General features: G+C 39.2%; 1 protein-coding gene across 4 annotated transcripts in view; it reads left to right on the top strand.

The window, feature by feature from the left end:
* The first annotated feature begins 538 nt into the window (after positions 1 to 538).
* Positions 539 to 16,073, top strand: part of ZNF280D (zinc finger protein 280D) — a 115,075-nt gene continuing 99,540 nt past the window's right edge. For 2 of the 4 annotated variants that reach the window (XM_079768472.1, XM_079768471.1), the window contains exon 1: positions 539 to 714. The gene's annotated coding sequence lies outside the window, so the exon portion shown is untranslated. The remainder of the gene's footprint in view (positions 715 to 16,073) is intronic. The other 2 variants (XM_079768473.1, XM_079768474.1) reach the window with 2 other exon arrangements.

Here is a 16,073-nt window from a genome sequence, read left to right as displayed (position 1 = left end):
TGTGTGCAAGCAGTTTCTTGGCAAATGTTCTTGTAAATGCACGTCTCTTAACTTTTTTCTCTCTCGTTATTATGGGCATCCATACGACAGAGTTAGGAATTTAAAGGAGACACCAGCAAAACTGTCTGTTTGAAACAAATTTCGTAAAATCAGCCAATTATGAAAAGAACATGACTTCCCTTCTTTTTCTCCTCTGGGTGATGTCTTCGCGCCTTCGGCACTGTGCTGCTTTTCAGTGGTGCCCCTCTCCCTCCACTTCCTCCCCAAGCCTGCAGAGAACTAGCTGTTACACAGAGGGCGGCCCCCAACGCACGTCTCCACGCCTTCGGATTCGTTCCAGCCCCGACTTCGGGAATGCTGCCCCCGGCGGGTTGGGGAGCCGACCGGCAGGCAGAGGGCCTCGCCCCAGGCGGGCGCGTGGCGGGGCGGCCGGCCGGCCTTCGAGGGCCTGCGAGGCGGCGCACATGCCAGCCCACCTCCGGGTCGCCGAGAAGACCGGGAACCCGGACTCAGCCAGGCCGACCCGGAGCCTACCCATGAGGCAGCGCGCGGGCTCCTCGCGAACCCCTCGGCCCCCTCCCCGCGGCTCAGCTGCCTGCTCCGCAATGGGAGCCGCCGCCGTCGCGGCCGGGTAGTTGTTCGCGCTCCTCCTTTTCCTCCTCCTCTTTCTCCTCCTCCTCAGGGCCCCAGTCAGGCCGATCCGCTCCGCTCACGGTAAGCGCCCCCCGCCCCCGCCCGCCCCGCGCTGCGGCAGGCAGAGGCCCTCCCGCGCGGCCGGCGCCGCCTCATTCCGGGGGCGCCGGGCTGGGGGTGTCGAGGCCGGCGCGGGTCGCCGAGAGCAGCCAGGGAGCGGGGACGGGGACTGGCTGCGCGGCGGCCGGCGGCCCGCCATCTTGCGCCGGCCCTGGCGTGGGAGGCATCCCGGCGTGGCTCGGCGGCCGCTTGGGGCGCAGGCCGGGGCCGCGCAGGCCGCCGCCGCCGCCGCCTCCTGCGCCTCCTCCTCCGCCTCCTCCTCCGCCTCCCTCCCTTCCTCCCTTCCCGAGGCCGTGCGCCCGGGTGGCCCTAGCCGGGTGGTGGCTTTTCTCGCTGGAGCCCACTCCCGTCGTCTCCGCGCATTTTGTGCTGATGTTGGGCGGAGACGCGGCTCCTCTCGCGGCAGCCTTCCCCGGAGCCTCCTGGTCGTCGGTGGAGACGACGGGCGGTTGGAACGCTCGGGCGTTGGAGAGCCGCGGCCCAGGGTCCCCGCCCAGGTGGCCGGCCCGGCCCGCGCACACCCTCCTCGGGTCCCAGGCACTTCCCTGCTCCGCCGCGGACGCCCCGTCCCGGCGTATTGTCCCCAGGAAAAGGGCCCCGAGGGAAAACGTGTACTTGGAGACACAGTTTTCGAATGAGCTTGCAGGCTTCGTTCACTTGGTGAGACGGAACGAATCATCTCACTCGGAGGTGTTCTCCGGCCCTGGCGATGCGAGGGGTTCCTCCCAAGTTGTCTCAAGTTATCACGCTTTCCGGAGAAATCCGCTAGAGAGGACACACGTCCAAGTGAACCCGCTCCCACAGGCACGGGAGACCTTCCTCCACGGGGCTCTCTCTTTGTGTTGCGAAGATTTAGTTTTGTTGTTTTTTAATTCTAATTTATAATCTATTTTTAATTTGTTTATGGTTTTCAGGTTTGTGTCCTAAGAATTTGGTGCCATTACACAGAAAATTGAAAGGAGAGTTTTGTCGTATAAAAGCTGCCTCTGGGCATTTGTCAGGTGTCCTGCATTGGGGGGTTACTGTGCCAGCTCCAGCTGTCTTGCAGCAGACACTTGCTGTGCCTGCGAAGGCGCAGGTTTGCTTAGAAAATTAAGTGCTTTGGATGTTTTAAAACATCAGTGCAAACAACCTTACAAGTATCTTTAACATTTGTTATCTGTCATTGATACCCCCTAAGACCTACCCCGAAACCAAGGTGAGGAAAGAGCCTCCGGGAGAGTTGTGTTTTTTTAAAATATATTTTTATTGATTTCAGAGAGGAAGGAAGAGAGAGAGAGAGAGAAACATCAATGATGAGAGAGATTCATTGATTGGCTGTCCCCTGCATGTGCCCCAGGACTCAAAGCCCAGGACCTTTCAGTCTGCCCTCGGATGCTCTATCCACTGAGCCAAACCGGCTTGGGTGGGAGAGTTCTTTAATGAGCTCATGGCTGGGAAGTGATAGAGCCAATTCTAGAGCCTTAGGTCTTCTGATTCCTCATTTAGTGTTCAATTATGTTCTGTTTTTTAAGAGAGTGTGAGCAGTGAGAAGAGGCAAGGAGGCTCACCTACAGAATTTAGATACTACTCATTTGCCACTTGTTTTACAGTTTAAGAATTCATTTTTGAACCTTGCAACCATTTTGTTTTTAATTTTTCATGTTACCGTATTTTACCCCCAAACTTTGAAAAAGTTGAAGATGGCACATTTGAACACACCTACTCCAAAGTTTTAATAGTTATTACCATTTTGCCACATTTGCTTTATTTACCCATTTCACAATATTTTTAAAAAATCAACATATATTTAGTGATTTTTAGAGAGAGAGAAAGGAAGGGACAGGAATAGATAGGAACATCGATAAGAGAGGAACATCATTGATTAGCTGTCTCCTGCACACCCTCTACTGGGGATGAAGCCCACCACCTGGGCATGTGGCTCCTTGGTGGATGCTCAACCACCTCGCTCACTGGGTTCATTTCACATTCTCTTTGGTGAACATTCTCAAAAGTCCATTGCAGATATGACGATTCACTACTGAAGTAATCAGTAAGGTACATGTGTCAGTATGTATATCATAAGGTTAGGACAATTTTCTATATAACCACAATGCCACAATCACTTAAAGTTAATAATTCCTACAATCTAGTATATGTTTGTAGTATTCACATTTTCCCTGTAGTTCCCCAAATAGCCTTTTTAATCGTTTATCAATATCCAATCATGCATTACATTTGTTAGTTTCATTTAATTTAGTGTTGTTCCGTCTTTGTGTGTGTGTGTGATGACATCGACCTTTTGAAGAGACTAGGCCAGTGATCTTGTCGCATATCCCACATTCTGTATTTTATTGACAGTTTTCTTCTCTTTGGGTTTATATTGTACCCTCAATTGCCTGTATTCCTTGAATAGATCAGGCTTAATATTTTTGGCAGGATTACTTACTTAATAAGTCATACAGTGTATTTACAAGAATGCAGACCATGCTGTTTGCTAAAAGGGCATATGACCATTCATCCTTCATGTGTGTGTCCTAAAATTCAACTTGATACAGTTCAGAAGTGGACAAGTGTTGAACACAAATGTATACAATGGCGACTAGAAGGAAATATGATACAGAAATTTTTTAATTCATTGGATTGATTATTCTAATTGGTGTCTACAAATCTAAAACTGAGATTATCTTGCAATTATGAAGCAAAGAAGATGCCTACCCTCTCTTCAATAAAATGATGAACCATCAAAGGTTTCAAAACATTCAAATATTTCATTGATGATGTACATGCAAAATGAAGACCCAAAAGGAATGATAAGCTAGAACTTAATTAGGGAAGTATTTGATATCTCAAATCAGTATTTACAAGATAAATATGTTCCAGGTTCATATGTGACAGTAGATGAGAAGTTACTTTTAGTTCTTAGAAGCATATTGTTTACTCATTGATGGTTGAGTTGGAGAAAATTTGTTTTGGATATCTTATCTGAAGACTCAGTCTGAGATTTCCCAAATTTCTCTGTCATTAGAGTCTGAAGTGTTTGCTATCCATCTTTGCCTTGGTCTTCAGGTTCATCTAATTGTGAAATGTCTCCTTTGTCAATTTTCTTTTGTCCTATTATGGGTAGAAAATAAGAAGTTCTGAATTTTTAACTGTATTCAGTGAAAACTAAAAGCAGATGAAGAGGATCAGGATATGCCATCCAATTATGTGCCACTTTGACATAAAGATTAGTTTGAACAGAAAGCAATTGAGAATCAACAGATAAAGAGTTTTCTGCCCTCCCATTGTCTGCCTAAAGTAGAGCATAAATTTCCTTTTGTGTCAGACCCTTCTCCCCCATACCAGGAAGGAAAGAGACACTCTTACCATTTGAGATGGAGAGTTGATGCTGAGCGAGTTTGCATAAACAGACCTAACTAAAATAACCCTTGTCTTTCATTATATTTCTTTATTTTTTATATATTTCCTAGTTAGTACTTCCCTGTGATTTGTCTCTCAAAGCTCAAATCCTCTTTCCTTTAAAATGGTATATAAGCCCCTGAGCCTAACTGCTTCTTTGAATTTTACCCCTCTGGAGTGAACTCTCATGTATGTAAACATTAATAAAAATTGTATGCTTTTTCTGTCTTTTGTTCAAGTTGAAGGTCTCCAGCTACTGCAACCTAAAAAGGTAGAAGTAAAGTTTTTCCTCCCAGCACAGACCACAAAGATAATGTCTTCAGTCTTTTATGCCTTTCATTTTTTGAAAGGTGATGCAATATTTTGTGCAAAACAAACTGAAAAAAAAAAGAAAAAGAAAATGAAGTATAATGTATTAATGATGATTTATTTCATCTATGGATTATCCTTCTAGGCAACTAAATCAATCTTCTATTTTCTTATTACTTTAGTTTTATTTTTTTAAAGCATAGTTGGTAATAATTGATGTGCAATGGTGAAATCTAAGATGATGGAATTAATGAAATATTTCAAGGTGTAGGAAAACTGAAATCACTAAGATCCCATAATGTATCTTAGATTTATAAAAGGATTCTGTCGACTCATAGTAATCATAAGATAAAATAGTTTTATTCTATTTAAAAGTAATAAATTTCCCCTTTGCTGTTTGAAGATCTCAGGATAACATTAAAGGTTACAACTATAACTGCTCAAGAAAGAAAATAAAAAACTAAAAGAAAAAAAGAGAAAAATACCCTAAAGTTGTTCCTATGGACTCTGACAGTATACTGAAGGTGAATAATTAATTTGGACAATGAGATACAGAGGTCCACCCTTTTCCAACACACACATTAAACCTGTCTGCCTCTCCTACTGTCGCGATAGGTTTGTCAGCCTTTTGTACTACATCTTGAATGAATGCAGGTAGTACTTAGAAAGTTATTTTTTAAAGTTCCAAATTTTTTTTTCTTCTCATCTTTCCAAACTTTACCTTTAGAGATTCTTCATAGTAAAACATGATTGAATGGAACACTGTAGGATCAGGATGTAATATTTAGGCCTTTTGGTGAACTAGGTTAAACCAAAAATACTTTTTATTTCAATTATTTTCATTGTGAACATTCTGTTTTTCTGGTTTAGTACACCATGATAAACAATATGTGATATTTGGAATGATGTTGATTTTGTTTCTTTGTGTTATTAAACACAATGCCTTATACATAATTAATGCTTGCTTTATAAGTGCCTTTATTTAGTGTTGTGTTCATCAACTGAATATAACAGTTTAAAATTAGTACTTTATTCTTTGGATTGGTATATTCAAAATTTTGACTAGCTAATACAGCCAATATAGTAATTTAGCATGCCGTTTAAATAATGGTTTTGACTTGATTTATCTAGTGTAGCAGTTCTCTAAGTGTGGTCTGGGGACTTGAGACACTTTCAAAGGTTCTGCAAGTTTTTCCCTTTACCACCTATTTATCTTGCGAGGCTGCATTTTCTTCAGTTCAACAGAGCGAAATAGTGCCACAGATTGAATGCAGAAACAGATAAGAGAATCCAGCTCTTTTTATTAAGACAGGTGTTAATGAGGTTTGTAAAAATGTAAAGCAGTGCCACTTCTCTCAATTTTTTGTTTGGGAAAATATAATTATTTTTCCTAAAATATATTAATACTTAATGGTATTATTATAGTCATTTTAAAGTAAATTAAAGTATATTTTTAAAATTTCTTGGACTCAAAGGAAGATATTTCATCCTTAGAAGTTAATCACACACTTCTTTTTTTTGGCCAAATTTAATATTTCTTCGGTATGACAACTTCCTGAATGCCTTTCGTTTGAGGACTACTAACCAAAGCAAAGATCATTAGTCTATGAAATACTTTGCTCCTAACTTGTAGGCTCTACCCCTGTGTTTTTCTTATTTGATAGGTAATTTTGAGATGCAAAATCTTGAGAGGGTTGAGAGGCTTTGAGAGGGGTCCGAGAGTTTTAGGTATGTTCTAATCCCTATCTCCTGTTTTGTTTACTCACTCATTCATTCCTCAGTTGGCTTTTCCTATTCAAGGTATAGATTATCTTTTTTTCAATTCTACAGTATTGCCAACTGCTAAAGATTCCTTATAAACAAAATGAAACATAGAAATGGCTTTTTTAAAGTTACATGGTAAAAATAAGTAACAGATTTTCCAACTTTGTTGAATAGAAATATGTAAATAGAAAATTGTCACTACTTTTTTGACACTACATTGCTAGTACTTATGTTCATTTGAGAAGTTATAAAACAAGAGATGTCTTTCTAATCATTTATTGTGGCATTTTAGAGATTATAAAGTATATGCACAGTTATCATATTTCATCAAGACAAATACTTCTTTGAGATGGGTATATCATCATTATCCATCCTTTATAATTGAGGAAATTGAGTTTCAGAAAAAGTTGATTTCATTTATTGTAATACTTACTGGGTGCCAGATGCTGTATATTCATTTTGTAAGATGTGATGCCTTCGTTTTCCCTCACTTTAATCTCAGCCTTTCTATTTTGGGATTACATATTCTCTTCTTGGGCTAGATAGTGCAAGAATAGCCTTATTGCCTGGCAGCACCAACCACTGGTGGACGCACCAGTTCCTAGAGCTTTTGACCTACTCTCTACCTCACTACATTCTGGAAACCTCTAAGACTATGATAACTCAGCTGTGCATAGGTTGGTGACGAGTTATTGAAGAGTTTGGAATTGATAAGTGATACAGTTGAAAGCATTATTTTTGGAAATTGTTAATTTGGTGGTTCTATATTGCTTGGATGAAAGCAGATAAATCTGGATGCTCAGAGACCATGTTAAAAGTGAATCTTATAAAGTAAATCTGTTACAATAGGTATGAGGTAAGGGCCTGAACAAGTGTTTAGTGAATGGAAAGAGAAGGGTGGTTGTGGGAAATATTTTGAAGGAAGATTCTCTAAGACTGGGGAATTGATTAGATATGAGGAGCAAAAGAAGGAGACATTGAAAAAAAAAACTCCAAGGACTTAAGATCAGAAGGATGACAATTTCACATGTAGAAAAAGAGAAGTGCAAAGGTAGAACTAATTATTTTATTTATTTTTTAAAATCCTCAGCTGAGGATATTTATTGATTTGAGAGAGAGAGACAGACATGAATGTGAGAAAGAAACATTGATATGTTGCCTCCGATACACGCCCCAACTGGGGATTGCACCCAAAACCTAGATATGTACCCTGACCTGGAATCAAACCCACAACCTTTTGGTTTATGGGCTCATGCTCTAACCAGCTGAGCCAGTCAGAGCAGAACCAATGTTTTTAAATTGAGGTAAGATTCACATAACAAAATTCACCACTTTATAGTGTACAATTCAGTAGCATTTATGAGTAATACTGTGGAACTGATTTTTGGGGGGGAGTTATATTCACTTTGGAATTTGAGATAAGTTTATATATCCATATAGCAGTTTTGAACACTTAAGAGATGAAGGATTGGGAAATAGTTGAGAAGTTAGCGTTAGAGTTTAATATTTGATTATCTTATAGGCCATTACTGAGAACTGATAGTGGAAATAATGGAATTTATTGTTAGATTTGTCTTTTAGGAAATAATTTTTGTAGGGCTGATGTCTAAACTTTATGGAAAATTGGATTTTACATTATTTAAGGAGGAAGAGAATATGGAGAGTCTAGAGTTTAAGAGGAGGTCCGGTCTTAGCTGGGTTGCTCATCAGTTGGTTGGAACGTCTTCTGGTACACCAAAAGATTGTAGGTTTGAGTCCCAGTCCGGCACATACCTAGGTCAGGGTATGCCTACGGGAGACAACTGATAGATGTTTCTTCTCTCTCTCCTCTCTCTTCTCTCCGCTCTCCTTTTCTCCTCCTCTCTCCTCTGTCAGTCTCTTTCTCTCTAAAAATTAATAAAAACATATCCTGCCCTAACCGGTTTTGCTTAGTGGATAGAGAATTGGCCTGCGGACTAAAGGATCCCAGGTTTGATTCCGGTCAAGGGCATGTACCTTGGTTGCGGGCACATCCCCAGTAGGGCGTATGCAGGAGGCAGCTGATGATGTTTCTTTCTCATTGATGTTTCTAACTCTCTATCCCTCTCCCTTCCTTTCTGTAAAAAAAAAAAAATTAAAAAAAAATCAATAAAATATATTAAAAAAATAAAAACATATCCTTGGGTGAGGCTTTAAAAAAATCTCTTTATTGGCTTTCCATTGCTATTAGGATAAGGACAGAATTCTTTAATGTGATGTCCAAAGTACAATTTTGTTTGACTCCTATCTTGAACCTTCTACTATATATGCATATATGCCCTTGCTTTTCTTTTCTAATCGCACTGGTTTCTTTGCAGTTTCTCATATTTGCTGTGCTATAGATCTTTTGTACATGCTGTTTCTTGTGTGGAATGCTTTCTTCCTTTTCCTATTTTCCTAGTTAACCTCAACTCATTCTTCAAATAACAACTTAATCACTACTTTCTCAAGGAAGTCAGTTTTGATTATGTGAAGTAGACCTAATTTCCTTTGAGTTTTTAAATTCCATGCCCATAGCCTTCATGCACATGTTATTATCCATTGCATCACACACCAAAACTCTGATGAGCAGCATTGGGAATAGGGCAGGGGAAGAAATAAGGATTTACACTTTTAAATGTTTATCGAGAGAATATAACCAAATTTAATACATACATAGGTATGGGAACACCATATACATGAGAGAGTCAGAGACCCTGCATGCAGGAGAGGTTGAAAATAGAAAGGGGGACTGAAGTACATAAGACTTCCTGAGTTAGGGATGAGGTAATAATGCATCTTGGGGGCTTCAGCACAGGGTCATTGCATGATGATGATGAGAAAAAAAGATATTTAGTAAATAGAAGGTTGCCGTGCAAAAGAAGTTATCTCTGATAATCTCTTATGGGTAAGGCCCTTAATTCAAGTTCTTATAGGTAGTTAAAGGGAGGGGCAGAAGTTTCTCTCCAGCCTGCAGCTAAAGTTGCCTTTAGCTCAGAACAATCTGCATATCACAGAGACTGATCTTGGGGGTAGCTCATTCTGAACCCCCACAGTTCTACTCTCTGAAACTTCCCTGGAAGTTTCACATGCCAGAAGTTGGGCTGATAGACTGTTCTGTCGTTAAACCAGTCTCAGTCTTGAAAAAAGTTTAAACAGTTGTGTCTCATTTCAGGAGGCAGGATGTCAGTGGGCAAGGATTCATACTCTTTACTGCGTATACTTTTGTATGATTGAATCATTTTTAATGAACATTTTTACTGGGAAAAAAAAAAACCTAAGAAAAACTTCTTTGTTGTAAGGATTAATGTGTATGTTTCTTCTATGTGGAACATATCCAAATTCTCCAGCTAGATGTGATTTTTTTTGTAACCTTCTGAAATAGAGGTTCTTAGCCTTTTTGGTTCATAGACCCTCATGAGAATATGATGCTCCCTGAAAATGTTAAAGTATGTACAGAATTTTGCACATTTCATATTTCTGTGGTTTCCTCAACACCTTGTTAAGAATCTTTGTTATAACACTGAACTGCAGGGGCCAAACATGGCGGGGATCTCTCTTTAACGTGTCCAGCATGGAAAGAGAGATGAACAAACCGGTTCTAAGTGGAGGCGGCCAGGGATTGAGAAATAATAGAAAGAAGGAAAGAAGACGCAGAAATAGATTTAAAAGCTGGGAGCTGGGTGGGACGCCATCCTCTCTGATGGAGAGGCAGGACTGCCATGATGACTCTGACCCCTCCCAGTGCATTTATTTTATACCCCCAATACCAGGAAGTATCATCAACTTATTTGCATTCTTAAGTAGGCCCTAGCATTCCTGTTGCTTGTCTGGATTTACATATCTAGACACGCCCCTGCCTGGGCTGATATGAAGGCCAAGCTGATTACACTTTCCGCCATCTTGGGGAAATGTGCATCCTAGACGCTGCTCTGCCAATCTTTTCAGACTCAGCTGGCAACAATTAAAAGAAATGCCCATGTGCCTTCCTAGGCGGCCCTCTACACTGAACAGTTTTATTATTACTCTGCCATGCTCTATTTTGTATATTTATCATAATCCTCCTACTAGTTTCTTGAGGTAGGGACTTTTTTCATATTCTATCCAGCATTGAGGATTGTGCCTTATGTTAGACAGAAAATGATTGTGTTATTTTTAAAGCCTTAATTTTTTATATGATATTTTTATTGTTTTTAGAAAATCTGATTGAGCTCACTAATTTGGAGGATTGTTTTGCCTTTAGTGGAGGAAAAAAAACCCTTTCCTTTATTCTTAGGTTAAGTGCCTAGGATCTGCAAATCAACAGAAGAAGAGGTATACACATTTTATTTAATGTCAATATTTTAATTTTTATGTTCATGGAGGTCTTCATAGAAAAAAAATGAAGACAAAAGAAGTAAGTGTAGACACTAAGGCTAATATGTACCATTTTAACGAAGGATGATAATTTTGTGGAGAAGAGTCAGGACAAAAGAAAAGGGTTTGGGTTTGTAAGGAGTGGTAATTTATAGGAAGGTAAACATTTAAGGGAAACTCATGGAAGATAAGGGGTTTTTAGTGAGATTTGTTTGTATAGATCCATCTTGGTGCTGACTTTCTGTTTCCAGTGATAATGGCAGTTTTTCTTTCTGGTATGGGAGAGGGGAAGGGAAAAACCTTCATAACAGGAAAATTATGTCCTTCTTTTAGACAGATAGGGGGAGGGCAGAGAGCTCTTTCTGTGTTTTCTGTTTTTTAATTGCATTCAGATCAAAACAGTCTTTATGCCAAAGTGACATATTTTGGGGTGGTCTATTCTGATCCCCTTCAGGCTTTAAGGAATTCATCTGAATTTCTAATTTCAGAGAATTAAAGTGGTAATTCTTTGAGTACCTACCTTCAGAGAATGAAGTTTTTTCTCTAAGTCAGGGTGGCGGACAGAAGAATTGAGCTTTATTCTTGGAAATAGCCAGGGAAACTTCTTTTAGGACCTAGATTTTTTTCTATCCTAGTTCTGATCTCATTTGTAGGCCACTTTTTTCCAGACCAAGTCCCAACCCTTCTCCTTCTCTGTTTGCCTGTTAAGATTCCTGAATGTGTAATCTTTTAAAAAATGACATTTGAAGTTTTTGGTTTATTAAAAAAAACACAACTTGATATCCATATTCTCCCTTATTTAAAAAACAAAACTGTATATCCATATTCTTTCTTATTTAAAAAAATAAAACAATGTATATCCACATTCTCCCTTTTTTAGGCCTCTCTGTCCTTTTCTTAGAGTGACTATTTTCAGAATGGAGTATTTTCCTTAAGAAAAAATTTGATTCTTTCAGAAATTGAATGAGCTTTGATGAGATATCATCTCAAGTTTCTATGCCCCTTAGTATTTTGTCTGTAGTATTTTAGCTGCTAGTGATCTGATGTTTCTAATTGTGCATTTTGTGTGGTTGAAATGTGCCCTTTTCAAGAATATGTCTGTGGTGTTTAACAACTGGACTTATTCTAAAAAATATACTTAGTTTTCTAACATTAGAGCATTCTTTAAAATAACAGGCATAAAAGGAGATACTGATCTACTTAATGTTTGTAAAAAAAACTTTAGTAAGTTTATTCATTTATAAAATTTCATATTCAAAGACCAGAACTCTATCAAATTTTAGTTGTGGGTCTCTCAACTATATATGAGTTTAATGCTTACAATTTAAGTTTTCTATTTGTGATTTGTCTTATAATGCCAAAGTAGACATCAAAATTCTTTGCTTTTCAAATCTTATTACCATTCCTTTCCATAATAAAATCAATCAGTGATAAATATAAAGTGATATAAAACAAGTTTTTCTGTAAAGTTATATTTATTGTTGAAAGTATTACAGATGTCCCAACCCCCATTGACTCCCTCCACGGCCCCCCCCCCGCCAGCCCCAGGCCTTCCTGTACTATTGTCTGGCCATGGCTATGCATATATGCATATAAGTTCAATGATTAACTATCACCTCTCCCCCTTCCCTCTGAAATATGTCAGTCTGTTGCATGCTTCAATGTCTCTGGACCTATTTTGTTCATTAAATTCCACATATAAGTGAAATCATGTGATACTTGTCTTTCTCTGACTGGCTTATTTCACTTAGCGCAGTGGTCGGCAAACTCATTAATCAATAGAGCCAAATATCAACAGTACAACAACTGAAATTTCTTTTAAGAGCCGAAAACCGACTTCTGCGCATGGGCCACAAAGTTTCAATCGCACGTGGTATTTTGTGGAAGAGCCACACTCAAGGGGCCAAAGAGCCGCATGCGGCTTGCAAGCTGCAGTTTGCCGACCACTGACTTAGCGTAATACTCTCCAGGTTCCTCCATGCTGTCTCAAAGGGTAAGAGATTCTTTTTTTTTATAGCTACATAGTATTTCAGTGTGTAAATGTACCAGTTTTTTAATCCATTCATCTACTGATGGGCACTAGGGCTGTTTCTAGATCTTAGCTATTGTAAATAACACTGCTATGAATATAGAGGTGCATACATTCTTTCTGATTGGTGTTTCTGGCTTCACATGATCATTTCTAGAAGTGGGATCACTGGACAAAAGGCAGTTCCATTTTTAATTTTTTGAAGAAACTCCATACTGTTTTCCATAGTGGTTTACAAGTCTGCATTCTTACCAGCAGTGTACTAGGATTCTTTTTTCTCCACATCCTTGTTAGCACGTGTTGTTTGTTGATTTATGGATGGTAGCCATTCTGGCATGTGTGAGGGGATACCTTATTGTCATTTTAATTTGTATCTCTCTGATAATTAGTGACGGTGAGCATTTTTTCATATGTCTTTTGGCCATTTTATGTCCTCTTTGAGGAAATCTGTTAGGTGCTCTGCCCATTTTTTTATTGGGTTGTGTGTCTTCCGTTCATTGAGTTGTATGAGTATTTTATATATTTTGGAAATTAACCCCTTACCAGGTGTGTTGGCAAATATGTTCTCCCATACAGTGGGCTCCCTTCTTATTTTGGTGCTGGTTTCTTTTGTTGTGCAGTATTTTGTTGTTGTTGTTGTGCAGTATTTTTAAGATAATGGATATTAAAATTAATTTTCTAGTATCTACTTGAAATAGTTGGAAATTCTTGTGATCACAAAACTAGGGTTGGAAACATTAGAATGTTACTTACAGTTAAGAACCCACTTTGAATCCTTAAAGCTCTATTCATTTGGGATTAGAATTCTAAATTATGGACCTGCATTTCAGTATCCACTAGTGACAAAAATGAAAGAATTGTTTGTAAAATGAAACAACATAAAGCTTTAATATTAGTGAAATGATATTGATGCCTGATTTCTTGGGAAATTTGAGAGCGCAAACAAGTAACAGATCAAACTTTTCTGTGTCATACAAATCATTCCACTAAAAATAACTCTCCTAAGTATATAAGCAAAATTGTGAAAGGTTTAATGTTTCTTACATCTGGCATGTTAATCTTAGACTAATTTGATTTAAACTTTATTTTTATATGCTATTCTTATTTTGAATATAAAATTTTACTATTTGAAATGATTACATTAATTATCTTAAATTTTTCCTTTTATGTTTAGTTCATCATATCTGGTTTTGGTGTTGTCAGCTTCTTGGATAGGAGTGCATCCCCCAATTAAATCATTTTTATCCTGAGAAAAAAACAAAGATTGACTTTATAATGTGGTTTCTTGGATTATTTAATTGAATAACTAATTTTTAGAGTTTGAGGAGATGGAGAACTTCTTCCCATTAACTTTTGTATTCTTTATCACCTACTCATTTTTAAAAAGGATTTTTAAAGAAATTATAATATCGGAATGTATGTAGAATCAAAGTGGCTTATTTCACTTAGCGTAATACTCTCTGTTTTTTAAAATGATAATGGTATAAACACTTTATCCAGATATTAATTTTTATGCATTTCTGTGTTAGTATTTTTTAATTAGATACTTGTCTTATTTTATGAGATCAGTAGCACATATATAATTTAACCATGTTGGTGAATTGTATGGTATTATGTTTATGTTCTGTGTGTCTTAACTAGTTAATAAATGCTTTTTTAAAAAGCTGAAAATATGGCAAGATAGAGTTGACAGCCACATTCCGGAAGGCATATAAAGCTAAAATTTCAACATCAGAAATATGACTATAATGAAGATCTTATATAACAAAATGATTTGTAAATGCCCAGCTCATAAATTCCATTATAATAACAAAGTTGTGGTCTGTTCTTAAGAGTTCTTTAAAATAGCATTTAGCTTAGAGTTAAAATTTAATGAATGATTTTTGTGTGCCAGGCACTGAGCTTGTGCTTTATGTATATTACCTCATTTATTTTTCATTATGACTCTGTAATATAAGATATATGTAGTAAATATAGCAAGGCACAGAGATGAACTAACTTGCCCAGTGTCATACAGCTAATAAGTGATTGAGCCAGAACTTGACATTCATTCTTCAGCAAGTTTTACTGTTTGTGGTTAATAAATGTTTAAAGATTACAATTTATGGAACACAACTGCAGGCCACTATGTTCTGGAAATATGGGAAATTGGTTGAAATCTTTTTTCTCTTGTGATTAGTTTGTAAAGCTGTTGACAGATCTGTTTGGTGTTTTTTAAAAAATTAATAGAGTTGTTTACTATTTAGAAAAAATAAAGTAACAGTTTACAGTAAAGTCTAAAGTATAGAGCTGAATTGAACCCTAGAGATCTTTCATTTGAACTAAGAGCTTAGACCCAGAATTGTAAGGTGACTTGACTAAAAGTTGTGGCAGTATTGGGGCTATGACTTGTTCTTCTGTCTACTAGCCTACTGTTCTTTTTTTATGTTTAGACTCTATAGTTGTGATTTGTGTAATTGCTTAATCTTTTATCAGAGAGTAAATAGGACTATATCTAGTACATGGCACACGTATGCTATAGTGTTTGCTATGTACTAGATCAAATGCTTGTTTAGGCCCAGTGGGATCGGGCCTAAACGGGCGGTCAGACATCTCTCTCTCAATCCAGGACTGCTGGCTCCCAACTACTTGCCTGTCTCTGCCTGATCACCCCCTAACCACTCCACTGCCAGCCTGATCGACACTTAACTGCTCCCTGGCCGGCGCGATTGCCCCAACTGCCCTCCCATGCTGGCCTGGTCACCCCTAACTGCCCTCCCCTGCTGGCCTGGTCACCCCTAACTGCCCTCCCCTGCCAGTCTGGTCGCCCCTAACTGTCCTCCCCTGCAGGCCTGGTCCCCCCCAACTGCCCTTCCCTGCTGGCCCGGTCACCTCTAACTGCCCTCCCCTGCTGGCATGGTCTCCCCCCACTGCCCTCCTCTGCCAGCCTGGTCACCCCCAACTGCCCTCCCCTGCAGGCCTGGTCTCCCCCAACTGCCCTCCTCTGCCGGCCTGGTCACCCACAACTGCCCTGCCCTGCCCTGCCAGCCATCTTGTGGTGCCCATCTTGTGTACACATGGGGGCAGCCATCTTTGACCACATGGGGGTGGCCATCTTGTGTCTCGGAGTGATGGTCAATTTGCATATTGCTCTTTTATTAGATAGTATGTTAAAGCTGAAACAAAGAAAACAATAAAGTACAGATTGTAATTATGTTAACAGGTTTTCTAACTTTATAGTATGTTTGTGAGTGTATAATTTAAGTCTCTAAGTAGCTACTATCCTATCTAATAATAGACAAATATGCAAATTGACCACACCTCCGACACACCCACAAGCCACGCCCACCATCCAATCAGAGCGAGTATGCAAATTAACCCAAACCAAGATGGCTACAGCCACAGAGAGCAAGGTTTCCCAGGTAACAGAGGAAGCCAAGCTTTCTGCCAGCCGTTGCAGGCCTAAGCCTCCACTCAAGATACAAAGTTTCAATTATAGAAGGTA

This window comes from Cnephaeus nilssonii (assembly GCF_951640355.1).
Source record: "Cnephaeus nilssonii genome assembly, chromosome: 4".
Classification (NCBI taxonomy): domain Eukaryota; kingdom Metazoa; phylum Chordata; class Mammalia; order Chiroptera; family Vespertilionidae; genus Cnephaeus; species Cnephaeus nilssonii.
Note: the sequence above shows the minus strand (reverse complement) of the source record. Positions and strands in the feature narration are given on the sequence as shown.